Source organism: Grampus griseus, assembly GCF_964374135.1.
Source record: "Grampus griseus genome assembly, chromosome: 21".
NCBI lineage: Eukaryota > Metazoa > Chordata > Mammalia > Artiodactyla > Delphinidae > Grampus > Grampus griseus.
In genome coordinates, this window is record NC_139015.1 from 24140624 (window position 1) to 24165097 (window position 24474).

Sequence of the window (24474 nt, forward strand, 5' to 3'; positions counted from 1 at the left end):
GGGGGGTCTAGAATTTGAGGAATGACCTTCCCCCATCTGAGATAAGACTCAAAATTGCCTTTTCTGATATAGGCCTTTACTGTGGAGAAGGTGCTGGGATTATTTGCAGTAATCACCCTTGACCCTCTCCCTGCCAAAGCCATGAGGAGATCTCAGCTGTGACTCTGAACATGCCTTCTCTCCAGATTTTCAGGTGTTCATTTACCTGCAACCTCAGTTTTCCTATGGGTCTGAGAAAAGTCATTGATCCTCAGATTGTTCAACTTTTTCTTATTGTTCATATAGGAGTGATACCTTCCAAGTTATTATTATTTTTAAATTTATTTAATTTTGGCTGCGTTGGTTCTTTGTTGCTGTGTGTGGGCTTCTCATTGCAGTGGCTTCTCTTGTTGCGGAGCACGGGCTCCAGGCGCATGGGCTTCAGTAGTTGTGGCATGTGGGCTCAGTAGCTGCGGCTTGCGGGCTCTAGAGCTTAGGCTCAGTAGTTGTGGCGCATGGGCTTAGTTGCTCCATGGCATGTGGGATCTTCCCGGACCAGGGCTCAAACCTGTGTCCCCTGAATTGGCAGGCGGTTTCTTAACCACTGCGCCACCAGGGAAGCCCCCAAGTTCTTTTTATTTCAGGGCTGAACCTGGAAGTTTTTATAATGTTTTTAAGTGTCCTTCATACAAGTTTGGCCCATGACTTAAGTTTATTCCTGCATATTTATTCGTCTTTGTTGGTATTTAGATAAGATTTTCTCTATCATTACAACTGTTAGCTTATTTGCTTATTTAAATGAAGGCCATTGATTTCTTCATGTTATTTTTATATCTTGCTACTTTACTGAATTCTTTTGTTGGTTAAGTTTCTTTTATCATTCATTCTCTGAGGTTATAATATCTGCAAGTAGAGGTATTTTTACTCCTTCTTTAAACAATTCTTATACCTCTAATTGATTTCTCTTCTCTAATTGCACTGGCTAATACCTGTAGTACAAAGCTGAATAGTCATGAGGTTAGTGGACTCCTTGCCTTGTTTGTGATTTTACTGGAAATTATTCTGATGTTTTCATATATATATATATATATATATATATATATATATTTTAGGACATATATATAAAGTATATATACACATTATATATATATAAATTATAATACATGTTATCTGTATATAAAATATATAACATATGTAATAATATAATTATCATATGATAAGTATTATGGTTATATACTTATTATAAAATAATTATATAATTATATATAACATATATTATATGTTATATATATATTTTATTATGCTAAGAAAGTAATTATCAGTTCCTATTTTCTTGAGTGTTTGCACCAGGAATAGTTGTTGAGTTTTGTCAAGGGAATTTTCAATATCTACGGAAATAGTCATATGATTTTTCCTTCAATTTATTAATATGGAGTATGATATTAATGGATTATTTTATATTGAACCAACCTTGCATTTCTAGAATAAATGCTATTGGTTATGTTGTATTTATTTCTTATTGTTATATAAGATTCTGTTTACTAGCATTTTATGTAGTATTTTTATATCAGTATAAGTATATAACTCTATAGGTGTTGTTTTTTACTTAAAAAATTCAGATTTAGTTATCAGTGTAATACTTCATTAAAAATTATCTTCATTAAAAATTATCCCTTTATCTTCAATGTTTTAGAACAATTCATAAAGCATTTGAAATACTGACTCTGAAAGTTTGACAGAATTTTCTTCTGAAATTATCTGGGCAAAGTGGTTTTTTTTTTAAGTGGCATAGTTTCTTTATTTTTATCTTCTGTGAAAAATATTATTTATTGATAATGGAGTCAAACACTGTTAGCCTGTATTACCCCAGGAAATTATACATTTCATGTAGGTCTTCAAAGATATCTGAATAGAGGTCTGCATACTAATGTCTTAGGATGTTTTTAATTCTTTTGTTTCAATGGTTGTTTCCCCTTATTATTTCTTATTTTTCGTATTTGTGATTTCTCCCATATTTCATTAATTTCTTTAAAGTAAACCAACAGTAATTTTCTTTGTTAAGTATACTATTTTTCTATTTCCTGCCTCATTAATTTCTACTTTTTATTTTTTTCCTTCTTTGTGCTTTCTTATTCTTTTTATAGGGTTTTAAGATGGTATTTAACTTATTCATTTTCATCCTTTCATTTGTTTGACTTGCAAAAATGGAGTTTTGTGAATTTTCCTCTAAACATTAATTTCAATATATCTCTCTATTATCCTTACTTTTTAGAAATTCTGTCATTTCAATTTGTATTTTCGCTTCACAAGAGTGTTTTTCATACACCTGTTGTATGCCATTTGTATGTCTTCTTTGGAGAAATGTCTGTTCAGGTGTTTTTTAACTGGATTATTTGTGGCTTTTGTTTTTCGTTTTTCGTTTTTGCTATTGAGTTGTAGGAGTTCCTTATGTATGTATTTTGAATATTAACCCTTTATCAAATATATGTATTATAAACATTTTCTCCCATTCTCTAGGTTGTGTTTTCACTTTGTTGATTGCTTTTTTTTCTGTTCAGAAGCTTTTTACTTTGATTGATCTTATTTTTCTATTTTTGCTTCTGTTGTTTTTGCTTTTGGTGTCGTATCAAGAAATCTTTGACAAGCCCAATGTTAAGAAGTTTTTTCTCTTTGTTTTTTCTAGGAGATTTACAGGTTAAAGTTTTACATCTTAATCCTTTTTGAGTTGATTATTGTGCATGGTATAAGATTAAGATCCTATTTCATTCTTCTGCATGTTGATATCTAGTTTTCCAAATACCATTTATTGATCAACATCACTAATCATCAGGGAAATGTAAATCAAAACCACAATGAGATATCACCTCACAGCTGTTAGGAAGGTGATTACCAAGAAAACAAAGGACAACAGTGTCGATAGGATGTGGCGAAAAGGGAACCCTTGTACACTCTTGATGGGAATGTAAATTGTTGCAGCCACGTTGTAAAACAATATGTAGGCTTCTCAAAAAATTAAAAATAAAACTATCATATAATCCAGCAATCCTACTGGTACATGTTTGGAAGTTGCATTTGCATAGCAAGATATGATTTTTACTTGGATTTGGGGAGGGAGAGAGAGAGTATCAAAAACCTCTGTGAGACACCTCTTGGCTTCCCTACTGATTAAGACTTTAGTTATTCTTTTTTTTTTTTTTGCGGTACACGGGCCTCTCACTGTTGTGGCCTTTCCCGTTGCGGAGCACAGTCTCTGGACGTGCAGGCTCAGCAGCCATGGCTCACCTGCCCAGCCACTCCACGGCATGTAGGATCTTCCCGGACTGGGGCACAAACCCGCATCCCCTGCATCAGCAGGCAGACTCTCAAGCACTGCGCCACCAGAGAGGCCCCTGACTTTAGTTACTCTTGAAACTTGTTTTAGAATATTTTGGCATTCTTATTTTAATCTTTAGAGTAATTGTACGGAATGTAAAAACTCAAAACTTAAAAAAAGTTCTATTTTAACTAGTTTGCATTCAAGTACTTGAAAAATGGACATTTCGTTACAGATCATGTTAGGTATATCTACCTTACTATATCCATGGCTGTATGTTTTCTAATGCATCTACCCTTTCCTAGTAATACAGAATGAGGCTGTGGCTCCTAAGTAGGCAGTTTGGGAAAGAAAAAAAAAAATCTAGGTGCTGCTCTTTAGGGATAAACTACTCATCACACCAGCATATCAAAGAAACCCAAATAACCTACGTTTACACCTGTTTTAAATCAACATCTTTCTCCAGTCTGTGGATAGAAATTCAATGTGTAGTCTCTTTGAAGCTCATAAAAGAACAACTCTCCATTTAAAGGGTCTAATGGTCTTAGAGCCCCTTGAGGAATCTAGATTAATGGAGATTACTCAGAGAATTGCAAAACGTAGGAAATCCAGCTAGTGAATGTGTAACACTTGGATCCAAAAGGCAAAACGCTATCTCATGAGGCAAAAGCAAACAAAGAGAAATATCCACAGATGTAATAAAATACTGATGACGTAAGTTTTTCCTGTTGTGTTTTTGGCTTCGCAGATACAGTGTGGGTTTATATAGAAGTACATCAATTATATCAGCTTTATTAAAGGGTAGATTATGAAGAAACCAATATTATTTGTCGCCGTTCAGTAGTTTCTATATTCCCTCCTGATCCTGCTATCAATAATCATCAAAATACTAAGCTGGCTTCCACCTGGGAAAGTCATCCCCAGAGTAGCTGTTTACCTTTTTAGGCTTTAAATGACACATGTTGACCTAAAACTTAGAATTAAAATACTACCAAAACAATTGCTTCAATTTTATAAGGTAAAGCTCAGTTTGCAGCCTCTTAGGTGGGTCAGGATTATTCTTGTAGCCTCCATCTAAAGGAAGTGGAATCCAAGGTGTAGGACAGTAGTGAGATGCCAATGTCACCCAGTAATAAGTGGAGGACTGTGATGAGGACCAGTGATTCCCTGAGGAAATTGAGGCCTCTCTGCCTGAACCAAGCTTGGCCAGGCCCAGTGAACTCATTTCTCCTAACTCCACAGATTGGTTTGGGTGTACTCAAGATGAAATTTATCTTTGCAATATTTGTTATTTATTATCAAAATTTGATGAGCAAAGTTATAGTAAATGCTAGATTTTGGAGACAAAAATAATGGGTGATTATTTTGAGTTACTTGACTAAGTTTTAAGATAGGAAAACTAGCATATAATATTGAACTGAGTGCTGTCAATTCAAGCCATTCCTATCTAAAGGCTAATGGGAAACATTCCCTACTTGGCCATAGCAAACACCTCACACGATTTCTTAGTTTTTACTTAATACTGCCATTCCAGTGAGTCAAGGGACTGCTTGTCTTAGATTAGTTCAGATTTTTAAATTTCATATACCGGCAGAAGTTCACAGAATCTGGAAATTTATGTAGCATTTTTATTGTGCCAAGTAGGACCTTAAAAGCAATTACCATTTGCAATCGCCTTCATTTCAAAAAAGAAAGAGAATTTTAACCATAAGAAGAAATGGAAAGACATGCTTTCAGAATCAAGGACAGTCCCTCAAATGGGACAGCATTATAAAAACCTGTGTTTTCCTATCTTGGTTTTGGTTTTCGTTTGTTTCTTTTCATTTTGCAAAAGAGCAGTGTCAGTTTTGTCACATGCTGGCATTAGCTTGAGGACCAGTGTCTGATGTCTGTGCCTGAGACTTTTAAGCAATGTAACCAGAACATTCTCTCATACCCTAAGTGAAGTATGATGAGAATCGTGTATATCATTTCATAAAGATAACTTAGAGGGAGCCGAAAGAGCCTCTAATTGGCCAACATCAAAACAGACAGAGAAATAAATATAATTATGGGGAGAAACTGGCAGAGAATAAAATACCAGTGCTTTGTAATGGAGATGGAGATGGAGATGAGCAAATTTCAATCTTAAATGAGACATAAAGAGGATAGCAAATCAGCTGAATTGTTTAATTAGAAACAACAATTCTCAATGAGAAGAAAAGGGGTTAACTTTTAAAAGAATGGCTCAATTTATGATAAGCCCTAGAAGCTTTAGACTAAAAACAAATTGTTTTCAAACAGGCATGTGTTTGGAAGGACAGTGTATCTTCATAGTCACCTCTGTGTGAGCTGTTGGGATCATGAGAGCTTGACTTTCTGCCTTGTTTTAGCTGCTCGACACAAGGTTCTGTTGCCAGTTGTGGGAACACTAATATAAAAAGCAGAATTTGTATGTGTTGTTGGTACGTATAGATCATAATTGAGGGCCGTGAGAAATGTGCAGGTGTTCTTTCATTGCACCAGAAAAGCAAATGTTTCTGTTGTGTTACAAGTCTGTGTGCTTATACCTTCCTAACTTGCTCCTTTCAGAATAATTTCCCCAGAGTCAAATCCCAGCCAAGTGCAGCCTTTACATATTGAGGTGGGCAGAACTGCTACCTCGAGGGTTTTTCTGAAGTTGTTAAAGGTTGACGGGTACGTTATTGGTTGGCTCAAGGATGAAATTGTGGAGGTTTTCATATCAAAACAGCTGCACTTAAATTTTCCATCCAAAACACCTCCCCATTTATTCAGAATCAGGGGATAATTGGAAAAGTAGTTTCATAAGATTCTGGCTTTTTAAAAGAAAATAAATTTGTTTAAAAACATGCAAATTATTTTCTTTGTCGTTGACTTTTCTTTCTTTCATAGTGTAGTTGTACATTCATTCATGCCCTGCTTGGTTGTCTATGTTTGGTATCTACATTTGTTTTGTTTCAGGTCTAAGATGTTCTTTTACTCCAGTAAAAACATTATTCATTGTACCAGAGATGACACGGGGAACCCTCGTTATCTATGCAAGTGGGTGAAAATACAGCAAAACAACACGGATTTTCATGGATAAAATTTACACAGTTGAACACAGTGCATTTTATCACTAAGATAAATATTACCATCTTTTCCTGATTGTTGCCATGTAATTCTTATGAGAAACAAAATTAAAATAAATAAAAAAGAAAAGTCAATTCTGTCTCTTTCCAAAATGGTAAGTATGTATGTCAAGTTCCCTAAGAACTGTTAATGGCTTTTATTTTTTTTTTTTATTTTTTTTATTTTTTTATTTTTATTTTTTATTTTTTTTTAATGGCTTTTATTAATAATTTTTTTATCCCAGATGTAATTACATTAAGTAATTTGGTTTCCAGAGGAGTTTGAATAATTAAAAAGCACCTGCTGATTTTCTCCTGTAGAGTAAAAAAGTATTTTAATATACAAACAGCAGAAACTGAAGAATAAAAGACTTAAGTAAAGGATCAATTAACTAACCAATTTATTAATTTTCAAATTTCAAGCTTATCATTGCATTTATACCAAGACTTGCTACCCAATAGTTACAGATGGATGATGTTAGTGAGAAATTAGCTACATTGTTGTGTTTTTTTTGTTTACCTTAATGATAAATGCTTCCCTTCCCCCTTTGATCTGGCTTGTTCAATACCCATATGGGAGACATGAACTCTAGGTGACTCTCTTGATTACCTATGGAATTGGAGTGAGGGTAGTAGGCTTAAATGATATCCACAGTTAATCTTGGGACATTTTAGCTTTCATTTCTCCAACCTCCCCATTCCTCCAAATTATTTCAGAATCACAAAGTTGCAGGAAAATGTGCTGAGTGTGGTTTTTTCCATCTCCTACTTTGGCTGATTACCTTAACAGAAGTCCAGGGAAAATGGAATGGTCATTGTGCAGGCATGAGGGAAGAGACATTGAGTTTAGCTTCTCATCATTAAGTAAGCTTGGCTGAATTTGCTATGCTCTTTTCCTTGCAAAGCATTTTTCTTCAGCCTCAACAAGTTCTAACCTACCTACTGATGAGACTTGTCCTGACCCTTCTGCGTGCCTAAAAGCTGCTCAGAACCTAAGACAAAGGGTCCAGCTGCTGCAGAACTTCTTCAAATGAAGAGCATTCTACATGGGGTTAGGGATGGATGGCTGGCTAAAAAGAAACTCTTAAAAAAAAAAAAATTCCAATGAATCTCCTGCTATTTTTTTTTTAAGTTTGGACTATCCCGTAAGTAGCCATTATTTTTATTTATTTTGAAAAACAAGTGGCAGTTCCAAACTAAGAACCCCTCAATTCATTTCTTTGTAAATAATGTATAAATGAATAAATCTATTTATAGTCTCAGTGTTCACCATTAAGAATCATTCTAATTTCTCTGGTTTTAGGGAAAAATAGACTGGCCATCCAAGATTTAAGCCTTCAGTTATCTAAACACCAGGAGGTGCTATAAGATAACATTAAGGAACACGATTCCCCCCACTTCCTAGATTTACAGGTTTGAAATTATAGTTACACAACGTTCATTAACAGAACTTCTTTCTCTAAGAAGGTCCTAAATGGCCAGATTCTAAGGTAACAGACCATCCCCTGGATCTAAAGGACTCTTTCAAGCGAGGACAGCAGCCTTGTCATTAATAAAGATTTGCAGAGATATTTTCTACATGCCTAAAACCAGGAACTCTTTGTGGAAGGATAGTAATTAAAGAGTACTGATACTGTTTTTCTGTGTGTAACACAGTTTAAAATTGCAATCAGAAAACCAGGTGAGACTGCCAAGTGAAATTCTGGAGCTGGTGTGTTACGTCTTGCCTGGTGTGTTTACTCTTCCAACCATATATCAGGTAAGTCTGTGAAGACACCTTTTCAGGTACATAGTTAAAGAGAAATGTATTTGTATTTTTCTAGTGAACATATAGCATCATCTCTTTGGGGAAGCTTCTAATGAGCAATTTTTAAGAATTATCAGCCTCATTGAGATATAATTAACTTAAAATGAAACCAGCCAATTTGAAATGTACAATTTGATGAAATATATATAATCATATAACCACCACCAAAATCATAATGTAGAACATTTTTTTGGCCTTTTTTTCTCTCCCATCTGCTTTTTTAAAAATTGATGTACAGTTGATTTATAATATTATATGAGTTTCAGATGTACAACATAGTGGTTCACACAATTTTTTAAAGGTTATACTCCATTTATGGTTATTATATTGGCTATATTCTCTGTAGAACATTTTTATCACCCCCCAAAAAAGTTCCTTCATGCCCCCTTTCTTTTTTTTTTTAACATCTTTATTGGAGTATAATTGCTTTACAATGGTGTGTTAGTTTCTGCTTTATAACAAAGTGAATCAGTTATACATATACATATGTTCCAATCACATCACATCCTGGACCCTGGCAATCACTGATCTGTCTTCTAGGACTCTACTTTTGCCTTTTCTAGAATTTTATATTAGTCTTTTGTGGCTAACATTTTTTACTTCTCATGATTCTTTTGAGATTCTTCCATGTCACATGTATTAGTAGTTTATTCCTTCTTATTACAGAGTGATATTCTATTATATGGTTACATCTCAGTTTGGTTTATATTCACAACTTGATGAACATTTGGGTTCCTTTCAGTTTGGGGATGTTATGAGTAAAGCTGCAACAAAGATTCTTGTGCAAGTCTTTGTATGGACATATGCTTTTCCTTTTCTCTTGGGTAAATACTGGGAATGGAATGGCTAGAATGAAAAAAATATATATATTATATATATATATATGACATATATATATTACATATAGAATATGTAACTTTTTTAGACACTGCTGCAGTATCTTCCAAACTGGTTTTACCACCTTACGTTACCACCAATAGGTTATGAAAGTTCCAAATCTTCCACACTTCACTAACACTTGGTATAGTTGGTCTTTTTAATTTTAGTCATTTGTAGTGGTTTTAATTTACATTTAATGAGTAATGATACTGAGTATCTTTATGATTTTACTAAACCTCCAAAACTCTTCTTTTGAAAAGTTTTCATTCAAATATTTTGTCAGTTTTTAATTGGCTTGTGTTTTCTTATCATTGAGCTTGGGGAGTTCTTTATATATAAAGATACAAATCCTTTATGAGATTTATGTTTTGTAAATATTTTCTTCCAGTCTGTGGCTTGTCTTATTCATTTTGTTTTCAATGAGCAGAAGTTTTTAGTTTAGATGGTCTTCTTTATCAATTCTTTTTCTTTTATGGATCATACTTTTTGTGTTGTTGCTAAGAAATCTTTGCCTGACTTAAGGTCATGCAGATTTTCTCCAAAGTTTTCTTCTAGAAGTTTTATAGTTTTAGGTTTTACATTAGGCCTATGATTATTTGTGTTAATTTTGTATATGGTGTGAAGTTAGATCAAAGTATTTTTTTGCACATGAATATTCAGTTTTTATAGCATCCTTTGGTAAAAAGACTATCCTTTCCCTGCTACATTGCTTTTGCACCTTTGTCAAAAATCAGCTGTGTTTGTGGATTTATTTCTGGACTCTATACTGATCTAATGACCTATTTCTCTGTTACACCAATACCACAGTCTTGATTCCTGTAGCCAGGACTAGCTACACAATTTGTGGGGTCGAGTATAAAATGAAAATATGGGTCCTTTTGTTCAAAATTTAAAACTTCAAGGCAGTGACAGCAGAGCATTACACCAAGCACAGAGCTTTTCTAAAAGTGGGGACTTGTGCAACTATGTGAAACCAGCCCTGACTGTAGCATTTTAATATGTTTTGAAATCAAAATCAGGTAGGGTTAATATGTCAACTTTGTTCTTCAGTTTCAAAGTTGTTTTGGATATTCTAGGTTCTTTGTATTTCTATATGCGTTTTAGAGACAGTTTGTCAATTTCTTAGAAAAAACTTGAATTGTTTCTTAGGAGTACAGTGAATGTATAGATCAGTTTGGGGAGGATATCTTCACATAATTGAGTCTTCACATCAATTTAGGGCTATTCCGGTTATTTATTTTTCTTGAGTGAGTTTTGTATTTGGTGCCTCTCATGGAATTTGTCCATTTCATCACAATGTCAGATTTCTTGGCATATAGTTAACCATAATATTCCCTTAGTCTTTTACTACATGGAGAATCTCTAGTAAGATCACATCTCTCATCTCTGATATTGGCACTTAATATTTTCTTCTTGTTTTATCAATTTTATTGATTTTCTTCAAGGATTGTCTTTTAGTTTTATCGATTTTCTTTATTACTTTTATGTTTTTTATTTCACTGATTTCTGCTCTTATTTGTATTATTTTTTCTCCTCTATTTGTTTTTCATTTAAATTCCTTCTCTTTTTCCAGTTTCTGAAGGTGGGAACTGAGATTGATTTGGGCCCTTTCTTCTTTTCTAATATAGGTACTTAGAGCTATAAAGCTATAATTTCCCCCCTAATTATTGCTTTAGTGGCATCCCACAAATTTTGATATGTTGTGTTTGATTTTTATTCACTTAAAACATTTTCTAATGAAAAAATTCTTCAAGTCATGGGTTATTTAGAAGTATGTTATTTATTCTCCAGATATTTGAGAATTTCCCAAACATCTTTCCATTATTTATTTTTAATTTAATTCTATTTTTGTCAGAGAACATTGTATAATTTGAATCTTTTCAAATTTACTGGGATTTGTTTTATCACCCAGACTTGTTTATTTTGTTAAAATATTCCATGTGCACTTGAGAAAAATGTATATTCCACCTCTGTTGAGTGGAGTGTTTTGTCAATTTCAGTTCGCTCAAGTTGATTGATAATGTTGTTGAAGTCTTTTTTGTTTGGCTGTTTTTCTATCAATTTAAAAGAGAATGGTATCCAACTATAATTGTGAATTTATTTCTCTTTACAGTTCTATCAGTTTTACCTCATGTATTTATAAGCTGTTACGACGTGCAAAAACTTTTAGGATTATTATGACTTCCTGCAATATTGAACTCTTTAACGTCATGAAATGACCTCTTTATCCTCAGTAATATTCTTTTCTCTAAAATATACTTTGTCCTATTTTCATATAGACACTCCAGTATTTTTTTATTACCATCCTTTTACTTTTAATCTGCTTGTGTCTGTATTTTTAAAGTATGTTTCTTGTGGGTAGAATATAGCTGGGTCATCATTTTTAATCCAATTTGACAGCCTCTACCTTTTAATTGGGATGTTTAGAGACCTTACATTTAATGTGATTATTGAGATTGTTAGGTATTAGTCTTTTTACATTGGTTTTCTGGTTCTGTCTGTTCTTTATTCCCCTTTTGTACATCTTCTGCCTTTTTCTTGGATTTATTGAACAGTTCTTATGATGTCATTTTGTATTCTTAGCTTATTAGCTATAACTCTTATGTTTTATTTTTTAATGGCTACTTTAGGGTATATTGTATGCATTTTTAAGTTATCACAGTCTAAGTGATATTATACCATTTAATGTATTGTATAATAGTATTACTTCCATGTCTTCCATTCTTTATATTATTAATGTCATGCATTTTATTATACATGGGTTATAAATACCATAATATTGTTATTATTTTGGTTTAAATATATTTATCTTTTAAAGAGAGGTAAAGAATAAGAAGAATGTGTCACACACTATATGTTACCATTTCCAGTATTCCTTCCTTTGTGTAGACTCTCATTTCCATCAGGCATTATCTTCCTTCTTCCTGAAGGACTTCCTTTAACACATCTTACACTGTGGATCTCCTGGTGATGCATTCTTTCTGCTTTTGTATGTCTGTAAATGTCTTTATTTTGTCATCGTTATTAAAATGTGTCTTTTCTGGGTATAGATTTCTAAGCTGACAATCTGATTTTTGTCTTTCATTACTTTACTGGTTACTCCACTGTATGCTCACTTGCATTGTTTACTAAAGGAGATCTGCTATCAGCATTATTATTGTTCCTAGTAATATAATGTGTTCTTCCTGCTGCTTTAAGATTTTTTCTTTATCACTGGTTTTGAGGAATTTGATTACAATGCGCTTTTGTGTGTTTTCTTCATGTTTCTTGCACCTATAGTTCATTGAGGCTCTTGAATTTGTAGGATTATGATTTTCACTGACTTGAAAAAATTTTCAGTCATTATTTTTTGTGTCCTGTGCATTCTCTTCACACCTTTAGACAATTCAGTCATATGCATATTAGGCCACTTAAGTTGTCTTGCAACTTTTTAAAAAAATTATTTTCTTCTCTGTATTTTCCATTTTGGATAGTTTCTACTTACTGTGATATATTTAAGTTCACTAATTTTTTCTTCTGCAATGTCTAATATGCTATGAATCCCATCTAGTGTTTATTTCATCTTAGACACTATTTTTCATTTAGAAGTTTGATTTGGGTTATTTTTATATCCTCTTTGTCTCTGCTTTTGATATGATATGTGTGAAATATAGTTACAGTACCAATTTTAATATTCTTGTCTGCTAATTCTAACATCTGGGACAGTTCTGGGTTGACTTTGAGAGATTTTCTTATCATCATGATTCATATTTTCCTGATTCTTTGCATAACTAGTAGTCTTTGATTGGATGTTAGACCTTGTAATTTTATATTGTTGGGTACTGAACATTTTTATATTCTTGTCAGTATTCTTGACCTTTGTTGTGGCATGGAGTTAAATTACTTGGAAAGAGTCTGATCTTTTTGTAACTTGCTTTGAAGATTTGTAATGCAGGACCAGCATAGCATTTAATCTAGGGCTATTTATTTCTCACCAATGAGGCAGAATCCTTCTGTGAACTCTCCCCAGTGCTCCATGTATTAAGAGGTTTTCAAGTGTGGCTGGTGGGCGCAAGCACTAGTGCCGGCACTGTCATGCATGTGGGCCCTATTTTCTCTAATCCATTTGGTTGGCTCTTTTCTCTGGACTCAGCAGTTTCCTTCCAGGTATGCTGATCAGTACTCAGGGAGCACCCTCTGCAGACCTCCTGGCTCTCTCCCTCTGTTCAGCATTTTGTTCTCCAGTACTCTTTCCTGCAAACTCGAGCCATCTTCATATCCTTAGATCCTCAGCTCCATCTCTACACAGGTTGTCAACCAGGCTCTGCTTGTGTTCCTCCTCTCTGTTCTGTGGCCTGGAAGTTCCCACAAGGCAATATATCTGGGACAATCAGATGGATTAACTGGTTTGCTTCTTATCTCTCTAAGATCACTGTCTGTCATTGCCTGATGTCTAGTAGCTTGAAAACCATTGTTCTGTGTATTTTGTCTTTTGTTGTTGTTGTTGTTATTTCAAGTTGGAGATTGAAGGGTAAATCTGGTCCCCTCTTACTAGAAGTAGAAGCAATTCCCTTACTCTTCTCCATTTTTTGGTATTTTTCATTGAGATACAATTGACATGCAACATATTAGTTTCAAGTGTAGAACACAATGATTTGATATTTGTATGTATTGCACCCTTTTTAATTTTTTGACTTCATTTCTCAGTCCCTGGCTTTAGTTTAGATAGATGTTTATTTTCTGTCTCACCAGAGGTCAGGTACTCTAGTTTATTTTTTGTTGAACATGAGTAAATAAATAAATAAAGGGTATGATCAAAAGGAGATGATTACAATAAACATGGAAATCTTAAAGCTTTCTATAATCACCTATCAAGTTATCTTGATTTATAATTGTTCCATGTTCATTATCAGCAGCTCTTTTGTAGAGATCTGGAAGTTTTTTATTGGTTGTTCATGATTTCTAGTGATATGGGAAGGGTTCTTTCTCCTTAGCAGAAGAGAAGGTAGAACACTTTAAACTTTTGTTTTGAAGTGTCAAGAAAATTTTGTTTACATTGTAAAATCAATGAAAATATTGAAGCTTTTCTTTCTGGAAAATATTAAATATTTAAATAAGAAAAATTTTAGTTTGTTCCTGTGTAGTTTGATTGGTGATAATTATGAGAATTATATAATTTAAATCTAAACTCTTGATGTTTCTTTCCTTTTTTGGCAGTTCTTCCTTATGTTAACTATAAAAACTCTTTTTGAGAATTACTGAATCAATAATTTTCACAAAGTATCCGATTCCTCATTACTCTTAGTTGTCAGTATGAGAAATCCCATTCGATTTATGGTGTTACAATATTTGTAACTCTAATGGTTCAGTTCTGACAAATTTTTATTTTCTTTAAAAATATTGGCACAAGGTTAAATTTCAAACAATATAAAATTCTCCCTTTGCATTTATATATCTATCTAACTTTTGGAAAATTTACAGAAGAGTATTATACCCACTGTTTTGACCTTTCTTTTTTCATAAGCATATCTTGAAGGTATTTCTTTGTTAGCTTTACATTTCTCTTTTTTAAATTGCTGCAAAATATTATTTTATTTGCATGTATTATAATTTATATAACCAGTGCTCTATTGAAGTTTTAAATAGAATTCTTTGTTTAACTAAAAGTATTAGTATCAGCTATAATTATTTCATATTGGATAGTAAACATCTGTGAACCCTTTTGGGTTTGTATTTTATTTACTGAATTTTCTGGAATCTTTGGACCATTCCAGTTGGCACATTTAGATCATAATTTTTGGCTAAGACAAAGTGTGAACGCTTTAAAATGTCCATGAAAGCAGCCTCTAGAGCAGCTTCTCTTGGCAAAGCACAGAGCAGAACCAAGCCAACAGAGGCCACGCGGTGTCAGTACCCTTTCTGTAGGTGTTTCAGAAGAACGCTGTAACTCATATTTGGAATGTGAGAGTTAGTAGTTTGGCAAAAATGAATAACACAAACAGGTCCTGGTCTGATGATCATACGTCACAAACAATTTTGGATTCATATTTGCAAACATTTATGAATTTCAGGATTTTTGAAAATTGATATCTAGCCTGTGAAATGAGGCAAAACAGTTTCAAAAGCAAGGTTTAGGATTACTAAGAAATTTCTGATACTATTTTGCGACAAGATTGATGAAAGAAACTTTTTGAAAAAGAAATATAGAAGAAAGGAAGATCACCTTGAAAATAATACAAATGTGCCACACGTTTAATACCTTTTCTCCTAAAAGCTAAAGCTGCTTCCTTAGATATCATCAGGTTATATGTCACTGTAGTCACGGAAGAAAGATCAGGGAAGGAATCACAGACATCTGTGGGCTCCCCATTTTCCTCCAGGCAGAAAGGAGGGACGACTAATATTTATTGCTCAAATTTCTTAGATGAGTCACCTGTCATACACTGTCTACTATAATCTTCAGAACAACAGTGTGAGGGAGCTGTTGTTCGACCTGAGATTCAGTGATATTAGGAGTTTGAACAAGGCCATATAAGCTATTAAGTGACAAAGTCAGGATTTGATCCCAGATCTACCTTTTGCCAAATCCTGTGCTTATTTCTCCAGAAGGAAGGTTTTTCCCACTGTAGGGTATTGTGTGCATATGTATGTGTGTGCATGTACGCACATGTGCATGTCTGGAGAGTTGCTCCAAGATTCACAAACACCTACATCCTAACATAAAGAAAAAAATCTGCATAGCCTGCATTTGTTTTGAAGAGGAAAGGAAATGCATTTTCATGTGAGCGTGAGCCCACTACTTTGTACTCTCCAAATACTCTATTTGCAAAAATTGATGGGGGTTGGAGGCCTGACTAAGAATTTGACCTTTGACGACTTAGAGACAACCACATTTTAAAAATGTGTGCTCTTTGGTTGGTTGTCACTGGAACTGGAAAAAAAGAGAATAAAGTTCTCATGAGAGGAGGGTCTTAGCAGAATGGAAGCAAAGTCTAAGTGAGGATGGATTTGTTATGAAGAGATTTCTGTGGTCGGGACTGGAGGTGAATTGTTTGGAACAGTATAGTCTGACGTAAAATTTGAAGTTGTTCCCTGTTCTATGTTATAATTATTATTTTTTATCAGTAAGTCTTCAGGTAAAATTTTACATGTAATTTCCTTGGGTTGGTTCTAACATGGGTAATGAGGGAAGGGGTGATGTCTCAGGTGGGGTAAAATAGTGAGGAAAGGGGAGGTAGCAACCACAGAAGGTTAGACGGTGAGTAGCATCCCAAGTATGCAGCAGCTGTAGTTTAAAGGGGGAGGTGGGAGAGATTTTGCTTCTCCAGCTTCCATTCTGCTCTGCCCTGAGAATCGTCAGCAACAGTAGGACACTGGACTTACCGTAGTGGGTGAAATGGGGATTTCACCATTTTCAATCCCCTGAAATAGGGATTGAACCTAAAGGAACCTAAAGCAGATTCTGTGAAGGAGGCTAGAAGATTTAGGGACACTTATTTATTTTTAATTTTTATTTTATATTGGAGTAGAGTTGATTAACAATGTTGTGTTAGTTTCAGGTGTCCGGGCAAAGTGACTCAGTTATACATATACATGTATCTTTTCCCATTTAGCTTGTTACAGAATATTGAGCAGAGTTCCCTGTGCTCTGCAGTAGGTCCTCGTTGGTTATCCATTTTAAGTATAGTAGTGTGTGTATGTCAGTCCCAAACTCCCAATTTGTCCCTCCTCCCAACCAGGGACATTTGATTTAAATGACTTTCATCCTTGTTGGGCTTTCTTGTTTTGCCATTTGGGGCAGTTATAAGTTGCCTCACAAAAGTATTCCTGAAGTTACTCTCAATATCTCTGAAGTGATAACTGACTACATTGTCAAGTTGACAACTTGTGTCCTTACAGAGAGAGAAACTGCTGCTGGGTTGCTTTCTTGGTTTCCTTTCCTTGGTTTTCTTTCTCTCTTTCTTCTTTTCCTTTTTTATATGTGGGGGGGTTATGTGTGCGGATGGGTCGAATTCCTTACACATAGCAAGTGGCTTTCTCTCCAGGTGTTTAAAGTTCACACTGAACATGTTGTAGGTTTTTGAAACAATCTCATGGATATAAGAAGACTGAGAAATTGAGGCACAAGGAGAGTAACGTGTTGTAGCAGAATATGGAGCATATCCACAACAGCACGAGGTAAAGTGACCTGTGATATTTTTATAGGTTATAGAAGCTGTCATTGGCATTGCTTCCATGTAATTTTTTTCTGAAGTTATTGATGGAAATGGGGAGAACATAACAAGATTAAAGAAAATTTTTATTTTACTCTTAGTTAAATTCAAATAATACTAACCCATTTTTTGTTTTTTTTAATAAATTTATTTATTTATTTTATTTATTTTTGGCTGCATTGGGTCTTCACTGGTGCACACAGGCTTTCTCTAGTTGTGGTGAGCCGGGCTACTCTTCATTATGGTGCGCGGGCTTCCCATTGCGGTGGCTTCTTTTGCTGTGGAGCACGGGCCCTAGAGCACACAGGCTTCAGTAGTTGTGGCTCATGGGCTCTAGAGTGCAGGCTCAGTAGTTGTGGAGCATGGGCTTAGTTGCTCTGCGGTGTGTGGGACCTTCCCGGATCAGGGATTGAACCCGTGTCCCCTGCATTGGCAGGCGGATTCTTAACCACTATGCCACCAGGGGAGTCCCAATACAACCCCATTTTAAGAGAGGTAATTTAAAATGTCCATTTTTTAAATGTAATGCTTCAGTTGTCTATTTCTTTGAGCCTCCTTAAGTCAAGTCCTGGTATTAAAATTTTTTAACTAGATAATTACCTTTCCTTTGTGTGGGAGGAGTCTCTCCTCTTCCCAAGAACAAAGTCATCTTAGCTATTATTTTTCCTTCATAAAGTCTCCTCTGGGACTGTCATTTATGATTCTCAATTTAAGCAACCTTTTCTCAATGTCTGCAACTTAAGTACATAATACTTTATATTGTTTTTCTGGCTTATTTAAGTAAATTACTGCAGTTGTTCCCTGGTCCACCCATTCATTAAAAACTGATGTGATATACAAAACTATTTGAATATTTAGACTTTTAATCTTCGTAATGTAAGTCAAATATTAATATATCCTTACATACCTCCATTAAGAGACAGCTGTGTCACGGATAAGAGCATGGACTTTGAGATGAATGCCTGCGTTTGGATCCAAGCTCCATCACTTACCAGCTGTGTGAAACTGATCAAGTTCCTTAATCTCTCAGTGTGTGGTAACCTCATCTGAAAAATGGCAATTAAATAGCATGTCCCTTTTCTAGTTCTTGTGAGAATTAAATGAGCTGATACATGTAGAGCAATTAGAATGGTGCATGGGACACTGTTACTATTTAAGTTTGGCAAATAAGTTTTAAAACCAAACTCAAGCAAATTTATCCCATGGTATTTAATATTTTTGACATTAGAAAGGACACTAAGAAGCAATTTAACTTAATAGTTAACAGCAAAATATCATGCTAAAGTCATCTCTATTTAATGCAGTGGTATGTAGATTTAAATCATACTTGATGTTGCTGCATTATCCCAATTGTTGTAGGAAATTGTTTAATTAAAACATTTTTCCTCGGGCAGTATAAAAAGATATGAATAATAAAATCCTGAACATATAAGTATATAGGCATCATTATCATAGCATCTATTTTATTGTTTATAATTTTACTAATTCTAAGCCTTTTTTAAAAAACAAATTTCTAAGATAATTAAATATATTTCTCCTTATTGCCAATCTTAAGAATTTTCTCTTCAGTTGAATGCATTTTAACAATAAGGAAAACCAATAGGGCACTTTTGCCTATACATGTCATTAACCCATTTTTTTTTTTTATACCTGCTTCATCCTGGTGAATTTCTTCCCCATTTTTATTGGGCTCAAATCCCTGAATTATAGTCTGTGATTTTTTGGTCATTCTGAATCTCCAAAATTTATTGCATTTTCTACTCCTCTTATCACCCTCCTTGAGGCATCTGTGAGGTGAAAATGGGAGGAAGAGTTACCTCACAAAAATGGAAACTGATTTGAGAAACTTTAAGTAACATGCTAAACTACCCTAGGATTGAGGGTTGAGAAAAAACAGAGAGTAGATTCTGGTTAAAGTTTCATCTGTTCATAGGATAGCCTTGTTCTCATATATGGAGGACACATTCTAAGGTCATCCCATGATTTCCAACTCTTGATATTCACCAGGTGTACCAACTCTCCTCCCCTTTGAGCGTGGGCACAACCCATGACTTGTTTCTAACCAATAGAATATGGCAAAGGTGATGGAATGTATGTGATAATGTGCATGTGCATTTGCAACACAAAATTGTGATGCCTCTCTTGTGAGGAGACTCACTCTCCGTCCTGTTCACTTTGAAGGAGCAAGCTGCTATGTTGTAAGAAGTCCACATGGCAAGAACCGTCGGCCCCCAGTCTGGCAACCCGCAAGGTACTGAATACCACTAACAGTCATGTGAGCGAGGAAGTGGATCCTTCTCCATGCAAACTCCAGATGAGGCTACCAGGCTGACTCCTGGCTGTAGCCTTGCAGACTACCCAGCTAAGCTGTGCTCAGACTCCTGACCCACGGAAACTGTGAGATAATAAAAGTGGTTTTTTAAGGTACTAAGTTTATGGTAATAGATAAGTAAATGATGAATACCGATTTTGGTACCAGGAATGGGGTGTTGCCACAACAAATACCTAAAAATGTAAGAGTGACTTTGGAACTGAGCAGTGGGTGGAGCCTGGAAAATTTTTGAGGAGCATGGTATAGAAAGTGTCTGAAATCTATAGAGTGTTCAATAAATATTCACAGAAGTAAAGAAGAAAGGAAGAATGATAGGAAGGAAGAAAGGAAGGAAGGAAAGATTAAAAGAATAAAGGAAGGAAGGTTGGTTTGTACCTGTGTCAGACTAACTTGGTTTATTATACTAACTTGAGAGATTGGTATGTTGGTATTTGGGCAGTTTGATAAATTCAGAGGTGAGAACTGGTAGAGCTATTTCCTGAGATTGGACTTCTATAAGTGATTCTTATCACAGTATTAGAGAGCACAGCAGTACTGGGACATCACGGACTTGAAGTCCATGTGCATTTTTTCCTGCTCAATCAAGTGTGTAACTGAAAGTAACCTATGCACTGCCCTTGGGGGCAGTTTTGAAGCCTACCTGTGCATATGTTGTTGGAAACAAAAGTCAGCCAGACCCTTTTACATTTTCAGATGTTCCATGTTGTCTTGTTTTCTTTAAACAGCTTTCTTGAGGTGTAATTTATATAGCATAAATTTACTTGTTTAAACTGCATAATTTAATGATTTTTTTAGTAAATGTATAGACTTAAACAACCATCATTATAATTCCCTTTCAGATTATTTCCAACGCCCTATAAAGATCCCTTGTGCCCATTTGCACTCAACCCTTGTCATTCTCACCTTCTGCTCCAGACAGCCACTCACTGATCTACTTCCTGTCTCACAGATTTCCCTTTTCTGTGCATTTCTTGATAGAATCAGGTAATATATGGTCTTTTGCACATGGCTTTTTTCACTTAGCATAGTATTTTTGAGGCTTATCCACGCTGTAGCATGTATCAGCACTTCATTCCTCTTTATTGCTGAGTAACATGCTCTTGTATGGATAGAGCCCATTTTGTTTGACGGTTCACTAGTTGACGGACTGGATTGTTTCCACTTTCTGTTTAATAAAAATAATGCTGCCATGAATATTCACATGCAAGTGTTTGTGTGGAAATATATTTTTATTTATCTTGGGTAAATTCCTAGGGGTATAATTTCAGGGTCATAACTTTTGTCATGTTAACTTCAGGACAAGATTTTGAAAAAAAAATTTTAGGGCCTGACAATGCTTTTCATAAATAGTATTTATTAAAGCTCTATTTATTTGATTTGTGTGTTTAAAGAAAAAAATGTGTAGGATGGGTTGCTTATTTTATTTTATATAATAAGGAATATTGCAAATATAAAAGAAAAGCACACCTTTAAATTTAAGGGACATGTATTACCAACTCTCCTCCATCGCTGTATAAAGTACAGCTCTAGGTATTGAACACTTAATGACTCCCAACATGATTTACTTACAGGAATACTTGAACCCATGTTAAATGAAACTAAGTCTTTAAAATTAAAGTTTATGGATCTAATTATCATACACCTTAAGGAAGTAAAAATAAGAAGTCATTTTATATGCTTAATTATATAACATCTCTCAAGGGCAGAAACATAAAACTAATCATCGTGTACTGATGTACAAATAGACAATTGATAGCAAATAAGAAACTATGCTCAGGAAAGATCCATTGCTTTTCTTATAATGAACTGCAATTGTCTTCGCATTTTCATTGGCCAGGTGAACAATTCATTGATCTGAATAAGGAGAATCATGAGCATAACTGGGTTTTCAGAAAAATGAAAACAAAAACAAAACACCCTACAGGTTTTATCATATTAATAAAGTTCTCTAGAAATTAAGTTCAAAATATCCAGAATGGCTTTCAACTCATATGCTGGGTATATGACACTTCTTATCACTCTAACATTTATTTACTTATGTGTGGAATTCTAGAACAAAATCTTTTAGTGAGGATTAAAAGTGTAGTTTTCAGGATGAATATAAAAAAGAAAGTAGACATGTATTTAGCTTGCCATCCTCCTAGAGTGGAATAGATTAAAAATGGCACATGATTTAAGAAGGATTGGCATAAATTAAGGAATGACGGGGATTCTTTTTTTTTTTTAATTTAATTAATTAATTTATTTATTTTAGTTTTGGCTGCGTTGGGTCTTCGTTGCTGCACATGGGCTTTCTCTAGTTGCGGCGAGCGGGGGCTACTCTTGGTGGCGGTGCGCAGCCTTCTCACTGCGGTGGCTTGTCTTGTTGTGGAGCACGGGCTCTAGGCACACGGGCTTTCAGTAGTTGTGGCACGCAGGCTCAGTAGTTGTGGCGCACGGGCTCAGTTGCTCCGTGGCATGCGGGATCTTTCTGGACCACAGATCAAACCCGTGTCCCCTGCATTGGCAGGAGGATTCTTAACCACTGTGCCACCAGGGAAGTCCCAGGAATGACAGATTCTTGATGGGTCCCAGGGAAGGTATACAAGGTTGTTGGTGTACATTCCTGAATGCTTTCGTTTGGTTATATTGGAGGGCAGCCAATATAACCCTGGAGACTTCTTCTGGGTACCACTGTCAAAGAGAGAACGATGAGCAGCCAAAGCTGGGGGTGCAGCTCAGTGTGGTGTTTCTTATGTTCTAAACTTCAGGTATGACAGACCAGAAGTAAGTAGGTCACAATTCTTTACAATTCCAAGCGTTTAACAAAGTCACCTCATTTTTTTTTGAGGTCCAGATGTTATATACACATTTTTCAATGGCAGGAAGCTTAAAAAACATTATACGTACACATGATGGATTACATGAGTATCTAAATTAGGACACAAAATTGGGGGAATTTGGCTTCCCTGGTCGTGCAGTGGTTGAGAGTCCACCTGCCGATGCAGGGGACACGGGTTCGTGTCCTGGTCTGGGAAGATCCCACATGCCGCGGAGCGGCTGGGCCCGTGAGCCATGGCTGCTGAGCCTGTGCGTCCGGAGCCTGTGCTCTGCAACGGGAGAGGCCACAACAGTGAGAGGCCCGCGTACAGCAAAAAAAAAAAAAAAAAATTGGGGGAATTTATAAGTCAATTCCTGCCTGGAAAAACTAACTGGCAACACTGGGTAGCAATGCTTTTGGGGAAATTACCATGTGCTAAGCATTGTTCTAACTGCTTTATATGTATTAATACATTTAATCCTCATAATAATTCTACGAGGTAGGTATAATTATGATCCTCCCCATTTATTAGGTGAGGCAACTGAGGCACAGGAAGTTAGGTTAATGGCTCGTTTACCTAATGGCAACGTCACACAGCTAGGAAGTGCTGAAGTCAAGATTTGATCTCAGATACTCTGGCTCCAGAGCCCACGTTCAGAACCAGTATGCCATATCATTCTCTTTAATAATTATGTAGGGACTTGCCTGGCGGTGCAGTGGTTAGGACTCCGTGCTTCCACTGCAGGGGGCATGGGTTTGATCCCTGGTTGGGGAGCTAAGATCTCTCATGCTGCGCAGCACGGCCAAAAAGAAAATTATTCAGTCATTTATTCATATGAAGTAATATATACCCAGCTGATAATTGGCTTGTTTTCTAAACTATGTACTTCAATAAAATCTTTAAGATTTGCCCATTTTTTATTGAGAATTTGTAATCATTTGAAAAGAAATTTAATGAAGTTTAATACTATTAATAACTATTTGGAGAAGAAACTATTTTGTAACTCTTTTGAAAATAGAAATCATGTTTCTGTTTAATATATCCTCTTAACCAAAAATACTTTCTATAGTCATGATGGTTATTCTTTCTTTCACTAGTTCTGTCTCAGGGATTGTTGCTGGTGGATGTGCCTGGTTGAGAGTCAAGGACAAGTTTTAAGATGTTCTCCCTCTTAGGAGTCCACACCGCATTTGAATGACTCTATCCCATCAATGCCAAGATTGGATCAAAGAATTATTCATAAGATGTATAGTCAGGAAAATATCTTATTATATTTAGACAGATGGCCTTTTCAGACCTTGCTTTAAATTAAATATTTTGATATTGATGTTTAGGTATTTTAATGCCAAAATTTATTTTGATGAAAGAAGCATTCACTGAATGAAAAAGCGTACTGTATGTTTTTCAGATAACCAAGATGAGGTGGAAGGCTAGCAGTTGATACCACAAATGTACGGGACTGTGGCTTAGCTAAACGGAAGGCACTTGGGAGGGGAGTATATAGCAAACTTTGCTTTCGTATGTCCAAGTTAATTTATAAAATAAAATTGCTGGGAGGAGATTTAGAAATTATTTCAGTAAACAGATTGTTTTTGAACACCCTCAAAATGGAGAAAAAGTAACTGTTTACCTCCAAATAATTGATATGCTAATTTTAGATAATTCTTTTCTAGGCATTAAACCAAATCTCATGAGAACCACTAGTATGAGGGTAGTTCTTTGATTAGTTTGAATTTTCTCAGGCACTTGTAATTTTTTCAAAGATTGTATTTCTCTGAAAATATCCTATAATTTAACATTTCCACCCTTCCTGGCTATTCTTTCCTTGGTTACTCCAAGAGGCTACTCTCAAGTAGTGCCCTAATTTACAGGGTGCATATTTTGTATTCCTGTCCGTAATTCTGTGAAAATAAAGCAATTGTTCAATGAGTAGTAATAAGAATGCAAAATTTTTTTCCCCTTGAAGCATTAACATAATTTAAGGTACATTCAGTAAAACTCAAGCAGCCAATAAGGAATATAATTCTATTTACATTTTGAAATGATGGTAGCAAAGTGCTT